At 55.2% G+C, this 15463-nt stretch overlaps 1 protein-coding gene across 3 annotated transcripts in view; it reads left to right on the top strand.

The window, feature by feature from the left end:
* Positions 1-259: 259 nt before the first annotated feature.
* Positions 260-15463, top strand: part of EPB41L1 (erythrocyte membrane protein band 4.1 like 1) — a 168963-nt gene continuing 153759 nt past the window's right edge. For 2 of the 3 annotated variants that reach the window (XM_089769640.1, XM_075901384.2), the window contains exons 1-2: positions 260-876; positions 14135-14191. The gene's annotated coding sequence lies outside the window, so the exon portion shown is untranslated. The remainder of the gene's footprint in view (positions 877-14134; positions 14192-15463) is intronic. The other variant, XM_089769639.1, reaches the window with a different exon arrangement.

Here is a 15463-nt window from a genome sequence, read left to right as displayed (position 1 = left end):
ATTGATAGGAGCAAAGGGGAGCGTGCGGGACCCTCTCCCCATACTGAATGTGTTGTGTACTATTCATCCCATGCTTTAGCCTCCCTCCCCCTTTCAGTTGCCTGTGAGCACAGGGCAGAGGTCCCCGCTGTGGTCATTTCGGGTCGGTGGTTGTTTTGCGGCGGGTCGGTCAGGTCCGATGGGCTCAGGCCCCGTTGTGCCAGGCGCTGGACACAGTCTCTGTCCCAAAGAGCATTTGTCAGTTGCCTCTCCGGACAGACCAAGCCTCCGGCTCCTTAGCGCCCCGCGGGCAGCGCCACGGGACCTGGGCCAGAGCACATGGGACGTTCCCATCCCCCGCGCACGCGAACCGCTGGGCCCGGTGTGTGCCCGGATTTCAGGCCCAGGGCAGCAAGGGGTGTGAACGAGCCCGGCCAAAACGGGGAAGCGGGATCCCCCGCCGGTCTGTGCATCCCGCCCAGCTGTAGCAGCGGGGGCCGGCTCCGCGCGGGGCGGGCTAGACCCCAACTCCGGGGTGGAGGGGGAGTTCGGGTGCCGCGTCCCTCGGGGCCCCAGCTCTGCCAGGCACCGGCCTCCCCAGCGCCGGGAGAGCCAGGCGTGGCCGGGCAGCAGGGCAGCGGCTCTGGGCGGCGCCGCACCTGGCTGCAGGCGCCCGGCCCTAGGTGCGCTGCCGCAGCCGCGGCCCCCCCGTGCGGGGGCTGGGCCCGCCCCTCCCGCCGCTGCAGCCCGCGCTCCCGGCCCGCCCCTCGCCCAGCGATTTGTCCCGCGGCGGGGCGGGGAAGCGGCTGCGTCGCTGTGACCGGGCAGGCGGCCGGGAGCCTGGGATGCGGCTACCGCGCCGCGCCCTGCGCAGCCTGACTCCGGAGCGGCAGCCAGGTGAGCGGGGCCCTGCGCCTGGGCGGGCGGCCGGGGCGCCTCGGTGGCCTGGGGGCGTGCGGGGGGGGGTGTCTGCTCCCTGCGCCCCCCTCCCTGCAGCCCCGCTCCCTGCAGCGCCTGCCCCGGTGCCAAGTGCCGCTGCCTCCCTGCGCGCCGCGCCCCGCAGTCCGGGTCAGGCTGCCCCGAGTGCGGGCTGCGGGGTGGCGTGGGGCGCCCCTTCCTGCCCGCGCGCCCGGCGCCTTCCCCGCTGCTCTCTTGGCTTTAAGGCTCGGTCCTCGCCTCCCCCTGCGGCCCCACCCCCCAATCGCAACTGCACTGTAGCGCGGAGCCAGCAGCTCCCGCCCCGCCCCGGCTCTCCCGGGCAGGTCCCTCGGGGAGAGAACAAAATGACCGGGGTGGGGGGGATGCAGCTGGTTCTGGTAGCCGCCCTGCCCCTCACATGCCCACCCGCTCTGCTTTGTGTCAGAGCGGAGATCAACGTGGTGTGTGTGCGTGTGTCCGGGGTGTGCGTGTGTCCGGGGTGTGTGTGCACTGTGTGTGTGTGCGGGGTGTGTGTGTGTGCACTGTGTGTGTGCGCGGGGTGTGTGTGTGTGCACTGTGTGTGTGTGCGGGGTGTGTGTACACTGTGTGTGTGTCCGGGGTGTGTGTGTGTGCACTGGGTGTGTGTGCGGGGTGTGTGTGTGTCCGGGGTGTGTGTACACTGTGTGTGTGTCCGGGGTGTGTGTGTGTGTGCACTGTGTGTGTGTGCAGGGTGTGCGTGTGTGCACTGTGTGTTTGTGCGGGGTGTGCGTGTGTGCACGCAGGGTGTGTGTGTGTCCGGGGTGTGTGTGTGTCCGGGGTGTGTGTACGCTGTGTGTGTGTCCGGGATGTGTGTGTGTGCACTGTGTGTGTGTGCAGGGTGTGCGTGTGTGCACTGTGTGTGTGTGCGGGGTGTGCGTGTGTGCACTGTGTGCACGCAGGGTGTGTGTGTGTCCGGGGTGTGTGTACACTGTGTGTGTGTCCGGGGTGTGCGTGTGTGCACTGTGTGTGTGTGCAGGGTGTGCGTGTGTGCACTGTGTGTGTGTGCGGGGTGTGCGTGTGTGCACTGTGTGCACGCAGGGTGTGTGTGTGTCCGGGGTGTGTGTACACTGTGTATGTGTCCGGGGTGTGTGTGTACACTGCGTGTGTGTGCAGGGTGTGCGTGTGTGCACTGTGTGTGTGCGGGGTGTGTGTGCACTGTGTGTGTGTTTGGTGTTGTCCTTGGCAGGGAGGGGCTGGAGAGAGCTACACTGTGGCAGCAAGAGTGGGGGAGGAATGAGGTAGGGAAAATCCCATCTGGGGTGGGCTAACCCGCAGCCCAGAAGACAGAGATTTGGCGCTGAAAGTTTCTGGGACTGGCCAGTTGAAACCTACCTGTTTGGGTTTCCTGAGTGACACACCCAGTGGAGCAGAGAGGAGAGCGGTGGGGAGCCAGCCAGGAAGCAGAGAGCCCTTTCAGGGGGAGTGGCTTTTTCTGTACTAAGCAGGTGATCTGTCAGGGCACCTCTCCTCTGCCAAGGTCAGGTAGTGTTGGCATCTCTTCCCCTTCAGGGAGCTTGCAGGCACTGAAACACTAGAGCTGACAGTCTTGAGCAAGACTTGGCCACCACACCCAGATCTCTGCTCCTCCAGTGGCTGTGCTGTGAATACTCTCTCTGCCACTACCTGGAGTTTCCTTGATGCCTCCGAACTGGTTAATGAGCTTTACGCACTGTTTACTTTCCCACACCTTTGTACAGGGCAGGGCCTGTGTACATCTCTGGGAGAATAGCAAGCTGCTGTTCCCCCTCCCCAACCTGGGGCTGGCTCTTGCAGCAGTGACATGGTTGGGGATGGTTAGCCACCTTCTGAGACTAGAGCAGAGCTGGGCCTTAGGACTCAGCTCTCTCTTAACATTTTGTTGTGATCACAGTTACTGGAGAAGAGTTCCCCATGCGCCCGCGCCAATTCTCCTGTACTACTCCAGAGAAGCTCTTTTTCATGTGGATGTTCAGAACAGTTAGTGCTACACTTCCCAGTCTCTGGCAGCTGAGGGGTTAAATAAATCACCCGGCCAAACAATAAACTGCAAATGGAGGTGAAAAAATGTGTCTGATTCCCTATCCGCTGCAGGAGTGTTGATGTCAGGAGGATAATTTACATGAGAGGGGAGTGTGTGGGGAGCCAGGATTAACTTGGAATGTGTCCCTGCATATTTGCAGGGTTATTTTTGGAATCTCATCAGATGGCAGGAGGTAGGCTCTGGAGGTATAACGAAGCACAGTGCTTCCTTAATTGTCTGATCATACCCGAGATTGTGCAAAGGGACGGGACCTTGTAAGTCTCCTTCCTGTACCGTTGGTGCATTCACAAGATGGATTATTTCCACCACAGCATTGCTCCCCTCTTGCATTTCTAATGCTTCGCTCAGTATCTGAAATTATGGGCTTTTTCTGAGCAACAAACAGATTAAATGTGCCCTTTAATTTATACACTGTGTCATGGAAGTTAGAGATCATCGAGGGGTTGGCGGGAGTTAGCGCGTTACGGAGTATTCACTGGACCTTTCTCAGTCTAATTTCAGACCTCCCTAGAGGAGCAGCTTTCCCCACTTCCGTGGAGAGATTGTTCCATGCTCTAATCAATCTCGCTGTCATGATGCTTTACCCTGATCTTCAGCATAAATCCTCCTTTTCCTCAATTTTCTGCCATTAGGTGTGCTTGATGTTTTTCTGCTTCTAAGCTCTAAAGAGCTAGAGATGTGTTAAGTATATTATTAGTCTGAGTTATGCTGCATTGGTGGGCCCTAATGATTCCTTTTTTTCTTTTATGGCTTTGCTCTTCTCTGCTATCTTAGGGCACGTCTACACAGCAGGGCTAAAGCCGAAATAAGCTACACAACTTGAGCTATGTCAATTGCGTAACTTAATTCAAAATAGCTTATCTTGGCTTTTGGCGCTGTCTACACAGCAGTAAGTCCAAGTTAGAGCACTCTTCCTTGACTTCCCTCACTCCTCGTACAATGAGGGTTATGGAAGTTGGAGTAAGAAGTCTTCCAACTTGACATTATTTCAACATTATGTGTAGACGTGGACTATGTTAATTTATTCTGAAATAACGCTGCTGTGTAGCCACGGCCTCTAGTCCACAGTGGCTGCCTGCCTACGTGTGTGTTAATGTCCAGAGCTATGTTATTATGTGTGGGGGCGTATCTGTAGACACACACACACACGATGCTTCTATGCTGGATTGTAAACCAATTTTTATGTTTGTCTCACTGCAAACCACCTGAGAACTCTGTACTCGTGAGATCCCATTCCCTGACACAGTCTGGGCTATGTGCAGCATGACTGTGCTCGCAGGGAGTTGGTTTAGCCTCTCGCTGCAATGTTTCTTTGTCTTTTTCAAGCTAGACACAGTTGAGCAATGAGAGTAGTGGAGAGACTGGGCAGGTTTATGGGAGAGAGCTAGAAGTGGGGAGCATCCCCCTGAATGGCAAGGCCTTGGTCTTGTGTGGTCACTGGACTGGAGCCTGTTTAATTACATAGGTAGCTTCCTGGTAGGTGCCTGTGTTCAGAGGAGACTGATGCTTTGGAGACTCCATCCAGTGCTGCGGTTGGCCCTGGGCAGTGAGAACAGGGACTGTGTGGTGAGCTCTCAGTGCCAGCCCTTGATTGTAATGGCCTCCCCCTTTCCTCCTTAAACTTGTGTGTACACATACACACACATACACGTACACACACACACAGATTGTATGCATGCCCTGGCTCTCATTCTAGTCCTTATCGGGATGCAAGCTGTGTGTAGTATTACAAATGCAGCCTCTACATCCTCCCGCCCCCAGGTTCTTTGCACCTAGCACAGCCTCCCGTGTCCCCTTGCCAGATCAGCAATTGCTGGCAGTGGAGTATTTGTCTTTTCTTTTTACAACCTACATTGTGTTTCTTGCTTTAACAGCAACTTCAGGTAGTAACAGAGGCATCAGCCATCAGCACAGACAGCAAAGCCAGGCTCTGGCTCTCTAGGAGTGTGTGGGGAGCACAGCTGTCCTGGGGGTAGCTGCTGTTTGACACCAGGGCTCCTGAGGGTGCTGGTCTCTGCTACTTGCCTGTGACTGCCTGTTAGCTGTCATGGCTGGATCGTCCGTGGGAGTGCTGGCCTTGATCCGGTGGTGCTACTGCAGATCCAACCTGTTGGCCTTCAGGCCTCTCTCTTGCTGACTCTCAGCGTCTCTCTGATTCATATACTAGCCCCCATATCCCGGGGTGAGCCGAGTGGCAATAAGAAGCATTCTCTGGACCTCTGTGGGTTAATACTATTTCCCCCAGCACTGTGACTTGCACTGGTGTTTCTGTGCTGTGCTGGCCAGGTAGGTCGTTCTCAGATGCTCACAGGGCAGTTGGGCACCAAGCTCCTGTTTGTGCCTTGGAAAATCTGCCCCCAAGCTGGAGTGTGACTTCTTGGGACGTTAGTGAGGACGCTGAGGGCTGGGCTCAGATCCCAGCTCCCTGCGAGGTGCCCTGGAGCATGTCTTTCCGTGCCCCGTTGCTCCAGCTGTTTCCCTGCCTGGAGGGAGGGTGTTGTGAGGACAATATCATTGCGGCTCAGGTGACTGGAGGATGGGGCGGAGGTGGCACAGAGAGGGGAAAGCCCTCGCTTTCATAGGGCTTTTGGTTTCATGGCAGATCTGGGCTGGGAGTTAAGCCGGCCTAGCTTTCCTTTTGGGGCCTGTCACTTTCCATTGAAGCCCTTTCCCAAGTCAGAAACACGAGTCTGAGACGATTCCCCAGCCTCCGAGTGCTCATCTGCATAGACACTCCCATGCACCGGTATCAATATGCTACTCCGACACGCCGTCGGAAAACGCGCTTGCTGGAGAATGTGACGGCTTCGGCTGAGTGGCCTATTGTTCTCGCTGGAGCCATCAGAGGGCTCTGAGTCAGCGGGTTTTCATTGCAGTCACAGAGGTGGGAAAAGAAGCATAAGATTTTTAGGGGGAAGCCTGAATAGAGTTTTCAAAGCTGGCAGGAAATGGCTGGGCCCCTGTCCTGCTCAGGGCTGGGCTGGCTCCGGGGGAGACAGGTGATGGGAAGTGATGGCAGAGGGCACCACCCTGGCGTGTTTCACAGTCCTGGTGTGGAACACCGTTCGCCGGACCCTTTCAGGGCTGAGCTGGAAGCAGCTGCGTTGCCTGAGACCTGAGTGTGCACAGGGGCACATGGTGAAAGGGGGATGGGCTGCTGCCTGTGCCTCCTGGGAGTGGAGCGGGAGGCTGGGGAGCTGTTCCTCGGAGAGCCTGGCAGCCGGCGTCTCGTCTGCAAGGGTAGAGCGTGATGCAGCGTCTGTCGTTCTGGGCCCGCCGGTGGGAGTGAAGCATTCCCAGGCACCTGGGAACACACTATGATGATGCTGAGGCTGGGCTGGGAGCCAAGGCTCACTTGCCTTTAGCAGACAGAGAATGTGGGCCAGTGGGTTGAACACAGCCCTGAGAGCCAGTAACTCTTCGGCCCTAAGCCGCATTCCTCAGTTTCCCCTTGGTATAGACCGAGGGGAAATACATGCTTGTGAGGATTGACAGCAGGAAGGCAAACGTTCTAGGCGAGCTCCGGATTGGTGCCAGAGAGGTGCACTGGGCAGAACCTCGTGGGCAGGGTAGATCCAGTGCGACTGTGCCTTGTGAAAAGCTCACATGGAACTTTTCTGTGCTGCTGTTTCACTATCCCCGTGTGTCCTTCCCTCCCTCCCTAATTCACAGCCCCTCCCTTTGAGGCCACCAGCCATGAAGGACAAGGCTTGATTTCATCTGGGGTTAATGCCACCTGGGGCTGCATCTGCTCTCGTTGTCCCTGGACTTGCTTCTGGAGAGAGCCAGTACTGGAAATGGTCCCAAGTCCTCTGCATGGCAGCCCAGAGCCTGTGATCACAGGGTACTATGGTGGCCTCGTTCTGTTTACAACACAAGACAAATGAATGTAAAGTGTCAGCTCCACAAATCTCCTCAGGTCAGCAGCTTTACTAGGGCTCTTGGCCTTCGGGAGAAGACGAGCTACAGTGGCCATTTACTGTCCAATCCATCCTCTTTCAGGGCAAGTGTCCTGCCTGTGGATGTCAATAGAGTCTACCATGATCCAGCAGGTCTCTGCATCTCTTCCTGCTCTGCTCCTGTCTGATGCTGTGCTCCCCACAATGTGCAGGAGAGACTGACATGCCTGCATATGGTATTGGAGACTAGGGGTCTAATAGTATAGTCGATGATCCAATTAACTGATAATCAAAAGCGTATAGGTTAATGCTATAGACTTAACAGTGGTCCCCAACGCGGTGCCCGTGGGCGCCATGGCACCCGTCGAGGCATTTATGTTGCCCGCTGAATCATCTGGGCCAGCCCCACCCCCGGCGCATGACACGTGGGGCGGCCCCTGCCCCGGGCACGTGGCACATGTGCGGTGCTGTCCCCAGGCACGCGGCGCATGTGTGGCCCCATCCCTGGACGTGCAGCATGTGAGCGGCCCCACCCACAGGCGCCCGGCAGCCCCGAAAGGTTGGGGACCACAGGACTACAGCATTTGCCCCCCACCTCTTGCCAGTAAATTGTTTCGCAAGCTGGCCAGCAGCCCAGCTCAGTCCCGGCTTGCACTGGGTCCTGGACCTACCCCCTCTGTATTTAAAGTGTATTAGGAGGCAGATGGTCAGGCAGCCCTGCTCAGTTCCGGCTTGTGCCGGGTCCGGGAGCTCAGACCCCTCACCCCCGGATAGGGGCTGCCCGGGGACTATAGAACAGTCGACTACCTGATAAGAATTCATGAGGTTGACTATTCCGTTAACTGATACTTAACATCCCATTTGGAGAGTGGATAAAACACTGGACCGTGCAGGGTGTAGAGAGGTCTTGCACAAAATGACTCCAGCTGGGGTTTTAATCTTTGCAAAAGTAACCCAATACCACCGTTTACCTCAACTTTCTCCCTATGTCTGCCTCCTCTTACTTCCTCCTCCCCAAATGTTGGCTAGCAGGGGGATCTAGGATGCATGGGCTGGTATCACAGAAAGGAAAATGCGCAGGGTGGGGTCCTCTCTCCCTTGCTGCACAAAGGGAATGCTTGTTTGGTTTTTATCCATTCTGAAATTCCAGATAAATGAGGAGTGATCAAACAGCATTCTGAAGCTTCATTAAGTGTTTAAAACACATCCACAGCCCTCCACTTCTCCCCTCCCCCCATTTCACTACTGCCAGGTGCCATGGTAGCGAAAATCAGAGAGTATTTTTAGCTTTGATTCTTATTGTGTCCTGGGTCTGGAAAGGAGCTGCATCTTGACAGGGAGAGAGCGAGCCATTTCATTACATGCCCAGCGGCTGGGAAGGGGAAGGTGCGTTTTTAATGACTCCCTTTGTAATTGACTAATCTTGTTTGTTGCAGTTAGTGCAAGTGGAAAGTGTTTTTAGACAGAGGCAGTCAGGTGTGCACCTGGGAACCGCATCTAAAGCAAGGAGGGTTTCAAGACCAGGAGGGAGGCTGGAGCTGGGATGGGGGAACACAGACTGTTTAATAATCCAGTATGTCTTGGGGGGAGGGGGTGTTGGAGCTACCATCCAGGTACCGTGTGAAGGATCTGGAATACTAAAAAGGGTGTTGCTAGTTTTTCTAATGATCTGGTTTGGGGAACAATGAACAATGGAAGTAATTAAATGTTCTAATTAGATACACTATTGATTGGGCACACTTTCTGTTGGTAGGAGCTTTTGTTGCTATTGGATAGCATGGGAAGTTGCTGGGCATTTCTGGGGGGTTTTGTGCACATGTGTAGTATTTTGTTTTGTTCTGTTTTCCCTTTTCCCCAATGCAGAGAGGGTGCTGGTTAGCAGCTGAGTCTCCAAGTGGAGAGTTTGGCTGGAGTTTGATTATAACAAATAGCATTACTAGGTACATCACTGGCAGTGAGAGATGGAATTGGGTTGGGCAAAATTTAGGCTGAATTTTGGGATGGGGGAAATTTCCAGCCTTACACATGGATCTAGCTGTGGAATTGTCTGTCAAGGGAAGATGCCTCATCTCTGAGGACTCTTCCAAATTAGACTGGACAGAACAAAGAAAACTTGCTGTTGGGTACAGTCCTGCCCTGGATGTGGGTGGGTGTAACCTGGAGGAGACAGGACTTGTATGTTATAGTGTCTTTCATCCCAAGGCCGAAAAGCACTGTCCGATACCATGGCCCAAGTTCAGCCCTTGTGTGACATCACTGAGGTTGGGGGATAATATATCATATGTCTGTATATCTTCTTTGTGTAGGCATCTTTTCGGCATGCATTGCTGGTAAAACGCAGCTGAGGGTACGTCTAGGCTGGTGTGTTTTTCCAGAGGTATCCCGGAAAAACTCCTCCGTGTCCAGGGAACGCGTTTTTTTTGCGGAAGAGCAAATGCGCTCTTTTGGGGAGCCCTGTGTACCTCGTTCTATGAGGAATAAGGGCTCCTCTGAAAGAGGAGGCTTTTCCGTCATTTGGCCCGATCTAAATGGGGCCAAATGGTGGAAAAGCCTCTTCTGGAAAAGCTATCGGAAAAAGCTACGCAAATCGCAGAGGGCAATTTGCGTAGCTTTTTCCGACAATGGACTGTAGTCTAGACCTAGCCTGACTGGGGAGAAGCTCATTGGCAAGGCAGCAATGTTAAACAGCAGGGTTATGTCGGAGCAGCAGTGCAGACTATGTCCAGCTGAAACTGCCAAGGGAGTTGTGGGTAGGCCACGTGGAATCGCCCAAGTTACAGTTTGGCCAGGACACGGCAGCAAGCAGCCTTCATGCCCACTGGGCGCTCAGGACCTCCGTGCTGACTTTTATCTGGGCGATGCTCTCTGGCACCGTGCCAGCGCTGCCTGCAGAACTGACTGCCCCTCTGAGCACTGTCTGGGGTGATGAGGGAGGAGGTCACAGCCTGGGGTGCTCAGCCAGCCTCCAGGGCAACAACTTGACACAGCTGAGTAAGGCAAGAAGGGAGGGAAATTTCTGTGCCCATTGAAAGCACAGGGGAGCCTTGGTTAGCAGAATGCAGTGACCTTAATTAGTATGTCGCCAAGGCTGTGACTAGCCCATCCCTGATGGGGAGAGAAGCCACAGGACTTGGCATGACTGCAGTGTAGGGTCAGTGCTTTCCCCAGGTGTGATCTGCCCCTCAGGCTCACCCTGCCTAGGGACCCGGAGACTCCAGCCTGGCTTTTTCTGTTGCACCCCTGGTATCTGGTATCTACACACTGCGGTGCACTTTGTTCAGGGGCAGCAGAGACCGAGCAAACCTCCCGCCCCTTTCAGGACTTGTCTCAGCCACCCCCGTTGGGGGTGAACGCTTGCTCCTGAGCTGCCGACGCAGCGAACCCCTGGATGTATCCGCCTCGCCCATCCACATCTGTGCTCTGCTTGCTTGGTCTACTGGAAGTGAGGCAGTGCGGGTACGGAGAGGGGCTCTCTAGAAAGGAATCCCATTGCAAGCCGCATGCCTGCCCCATAGACCTTCCTGGCCTCTGCTCGGAGGGCAGGGCCCCTCTAGAAAGGCCAGCTCCTGGGCTTAGCATGGCCCGGGGGTGCCCATGTGTGCTGGCTGCTGGAGGCAGGGCAGAACAGTCTCTGCTGCTGGGCTGTTAGAACAGTGGCTGTCCCCTTAGTTCAGGTTGTTGTGCTGGGCGGGCAGAGGCCTTTCCTGGCGTCCGTGTTTGTGTTTCAGGGGGCGGGAGAGAGAGTTGGGCCCTGTTGTCTGGCATTGGAATTGGGCTCAAGGAAAACCCAGACGGGGATAGGACGCGGCGTTGGGGGGTGAGAACTTCCCCCTCCCTATGGCTGTGAGGCCATTGACCCCACCACTGGCAGGAAAGCAGAGAGGCACTTACTGGGCAGGTTCTTTGCCGCCCAGAATTATGGGCCCCTCCCAGCCTGGGGGAGAAGGGAGCAAATTGTCACTGCTCCCCAAACTCTGGGGGCGCAGAGCAAGCACTGAGCTGATGGAACCCCCAGCAGGTCTGGTGCCTGGAGACATCCCAGCCGCTGGAGAGAGGCTCTGTCAGTGGAAGGCAGAGTGTGGGAACTCCAGGGTGGCAGGTCTGATCCAGCCCAGACCAGGGACGTCTCGGGCCTTACGATTGTGGGGGGGGGGGGTCTCTGTCCCATTGCTAGAGGGGCCACATTTCGAAGTGTGCTGTTTGGTAGGACAGGACACAAGCACAGGGCGATGACAAGGAATTCTCTCTTCCTGAGGCTTCCAGACCGCTGCACGCACACTTGTTAACTGCCCCTCAGCTTGTCTGTGAGGTAGATTGAATCTCATCCCCACTTTACAGATGGGGAAGCTGAGGCATGAATGCCCCTCCCCCCGCAATGAGCTTTCCAAGTGGTCACCGGTTCTGGCTGAGTTCATTCTTGGGCCCCATTTTTTAGACACCTAGAACCTGTTTTCCTAGAGATGCCGAGTGCCCATGTGGCCAGGCTGGTGCGATCTGTGGGTGCGTGACCCCTCAGATGGCAGGTCATTCAAGTCCTGGCTCTTGGGCTGCCTTGCTTATTCAGGGCTCTTGTCAGTATGGGTCTTGGTCACTCCCCGGAGCCACACAGCAAGTCAGTGGGGAAGCTGGAGACCATGCAGGTGTCCTTCATTTCCAGTTCTAGCACTGACCCCGCAGGTAGGTCCCTTAGCAGTCTCATAAGCAATGAGTTTGTGTCTTACCTCCTGACCTCTCGAGCAAGAAACCGAGAGTTGGGCCTCCCAGGATATCAGGGTGGGCAGCAGGCGCTCGGGAATGGAGGGGGGAGGGGAGATGGGATGGGACAAAATTGCCCAGAGGGAGGTGGGATCCAGTGAACTCAACTCTGCCTTAGAAATCCCGTCACGCTCCAGCCCTTCAGTCTTGTGTCTCCAACCGTGGGCACCTTGTCCAAGCAAAGACGGGGCCGACGGGCGGGAAGGAAGCGTCCTGCTTTCCCACGGAGGCCTAGCCAGGCGGCTGTTGCACATGAACTGCTCGGATGCTGCGTGCGGACGCTCTCCGTCTAGCCCTTTCCGGGATGTTGCCCATTGAAATCAGCAGGGAGCATCCGCATCCAGCAGCAGAGCAGCAGGCAGGTTGTTAGTGGCTCTGAAGAGTGGGCTGGGTGGTGCTTGCTGGCCAGGGAGTAGCATCTTGCTGGAGCCAGGAGTTCAAATCCCTGTGCGGGTCACAGCTGGTAGGGAGGCTGATGAGCTCCACCTGGCCCTGTTGCAGAGGGATGTGAGAGCTTGCAGAGGCCCGTGACAGGAGCAGCGGGACCTGCTGCAGTCAGGCTGTGGCTGTGTCAGCAGAGCCACACTCGGGGCTGGCTGGCTCGTACAGTGGGGGCATCGGCCCAGCTTGCTTGTTCAGACTCTTGCTCCTCAGAACTGCAGCTGCACTGGTGGGGATGTGGCATAAGTTCAGTGGGTTTCACTTTTACCACGGTGTGGCACAGCTGGATGGCGGAGCTGCGTAAACACCCAAGCCTTCCCCACGCTGCGGCCCAGTAAGGGGACGTCTGGCTTTGGAAAAACCCTTAAACAGTCCTGAGTTCCCCTCCAGCCCCAGCTCTGCTGATGGAGGCTGGTGTAATTCTGCTGGGCTCCTGAGCGCGCAGGAGTGGGGAGAGGCCTGGGGCACAGTCCTTCAGTGAGTTCTCATTCCCGTTCCAGCCCCTTCTTTCTGTCGTTCAGGCTTTGTGGGGGAAGGGCATATTGGGAACTGAGACGGTCCAGGCTTTTCCATAGCCCAGTGGTGAATTCCTTCTCTTGGATGCGGGAGTAAAACTGGCTCCGGTTCTGGGAGTTCTTTTCTGTTCTTTTTGGAGCCCCAAAATGTGTGTGTCCTTCTGGTGGTTCAACCCATCCTACTGAGCGTGCCACTTGTGGATTGGAGGTGGGGCCCAGACAATGCATGCTCTCATGGGACTGAAAGATGCCTGCAGGGCGGCAGCCGGACTGTTGCAGATGAAATTTCTACGGAGCTGGGACTCTGACTACATCCCCCCAGAGGCACATGGCAGGCCAAATTCTGCTCTGGCCACTGATTTCAGTGAAATGACTCTGGATTTATACTGATGCTACTGGGCCAAAGTCCGCTCTGAGTCAGAGTCTGGGAGGTGATTGTTAGGTGTGCGGTTTACATTGGATTCAATTAAGTGGTCTCATTAAATCAAAGTGAAATGTGGAACTGGTGCAGCGCAGATCCTGGGGGTTGGATTTTCAAAGAGGTTCTTATTAGTACACATGCTTCCTTTGTGGGCTCTGTGCATGTCAATAGCACTTTGCAAAGCCCAATTAATGGATTATGTGCCGTCCTGCCTGATCTGCATTAGTACTTTGCATGGGAGTCTACCCACAACTTTCCCTGGGCGTACGCTGGAGTCCCACTGGAAAATGAACCTATTAGTGTAAAAAAATCTTTCTTGTGCAAAAGTAGGAGCTATCCCAGCTCTTCTGTATCATTCCCAAGCTGGGCCCTATAAACTTTTCTCCTACTTGGCGCCTATGACATAAACATACTGATTCTGTTCTGGTGTGTAATACACTTACAGGGATGTCAGTGCTCCTCAGACCTTTGTCTTCCCTGAACCATAGTTCTACTCCAAAAAGTGCCTCTCTCAAAATGCTGTCGTGGAGATTGTTTTGCAAGGGCCATTTCATAGCAGAGACACTCGGTTCACCAGTAAAGTGCCAGCCCTGCCAGCCTTCCCGTGACATCTGCAAGTCCAACTGGGTTCTTTGTGCCTCATGCATCATCACCTATCTGCAAACCAAATGTTGCCCTCAGCAACAGCTGGGCAACTCTGTTGTCTTCAGTGGGGCTGTAGGTGAAACTGAGGGATATAAGATGCTGGCACTGCACAGATGGCCATGGAATTAGAAGTGGGTTAATGATTCACTGTGCAAGCCAGGAAGGTATCCAGTTCACTTTCTCCCAGCAGTGCTGGTTCTGCTGGGCTGCCTGCAGTTTGTAAAGACGGCTTTTATCACTCCGATTAGCAGCTCTGCCTCTGAATACACAGGGAGCAGACCTGCTCAGTTAGAAGGTGCTGTTTCATCTAGACCTTTTTCCAAGTAGGGCTGCACATAAATGAACACATTCGCATTGAATTGAATACAGTGCTCAAGCCACTAAGACCCCAGTGAGCGCACGATGGCATATGGGATGCCTATTCCGCCTCGCGCCAGCGTTCATTGTTTTGATCATTTTTTAGAAGACACTTTGGATGATTTTTTTTCTCTCTCTCTCCCAGGTTCCGAACGGTGCCCCATCAGACGTTAAAGAGCCAAGAGCTGTTCTTGGAGACGGGGTGAGTCTGTCCTTTGTGCTAGTGGCCCTCTATTCTCTTTTTCTAGCCGAGGCAACATGTACATGCTTGCTCCTAAAAGCATGAATGTTTTCAGTAGTGTGAAAGGATCCCAGTCCCGACTGAGGCCTTTGGGCGCTACTGCAGTGTGAATAATAATGGGCCCTGCTGATTAATGACTAGACTCCAAAACCACAAGGAGTACTGGAAATAGAGGTGCAGAAGCTCTGAGTCAAGTGCAATGCTCAGAAATGGTGCTTTTGGGGTGCTCTGGGGGCTTTTCTTTATATTTCGCTGTGCACTTGAAAATGGGCTGTTTCCTATGGATGGGGCTGTTTTGAGGCTCCACATTGAAAAATGCTTTGTCTTGGTGATTGATCTGCTTGGAATGTGGATTCCCTGATTTCAGGCCAAGCTGCGTAAGCCTGGGTTAGCCCACTCTAGTTCCGTGTTTATTCTCGGAATGCAGATTGCGCGCGGGGACTGGGAAGGGAGGAATGTAGAAACCCCTTCTGTTCAATCACAGAGGTGCCTGAAATGTTTAATCAGGGGACATGAGGTGCTTGAGGCTGGTTGTCGGATGATGGCACCTCTTTCTGGATAGCTGTCCAATTCACTGCCTGTTTGAGTGCAATTCATGTACTGTTCTGAGCAGAAACCCCAGCCTCACCCAGGCACTCAGAGCATGAATTTGGGAGGCTCTCGTGTGATGCAGCCCTGGGGAGATATAAGTGAGGTGCCGTGGAGATAGGGAGAGGTTTGTGTGTGTGTGGCCGGGGGGGGGGGGGGCGCTAAGTATTTTCTAATTACGTTTTTATTTATTATCATGAGTATCAGTACGTAGCTGCGTACTGCCTGGCTGGTAGACGTGCTCATACTGCGTGAGTCACAGTGTGTGAGCGTGTCTACCAGCCAGGCAGTACGCAACTACACAGTAGAGAGGAGGGGGGCAGGGCCGGGGCGGGATGGAATCCCCAGGGCCGGACTCACCCATGCGCCCCGCCAGGACCATGTGTGGGACGGGAAGCACCCAGGGATCTGCGTGCTCCTGGGCCATCCCCGCTCCCCGCCGGCCAGTTCCCGCCCCCACCCCGCAGGCCAGCCATGCTTCCTGGTGGCCAGTTCCCCCCTAGCCAGCCCTGTTCCCCCCCAATCCCCTCCCGGCCAGCCCTGTTTCCTGCTGGCTGGTTCCCTCCCCCCTCCCCCGCAGTCTCCTCCAGCCAGCTCCGCTCCCCCAAAACCCCCTCCCAGCCAGCCCAGCTTCCTGCCAGCCAG

Source organism: Pelodiscus sinensis, chromosome 17, assembly GCF_052426305.1.
Source record: "Pelodiscus sinensis isolate ZL-2025 chromosome 17, ASM5242630v1, whole genome shotgun sequence".
In the NCBI taxonomy this organism is placed as follows: Eukaryota; Metazoa; Chordata; order Testudines; family Trionychidae; genus Pelodiscus; species Pelodiscus sinensis.
This window is presented reverse-complemented; position numbering and strand designations above follow the sequence as displayed.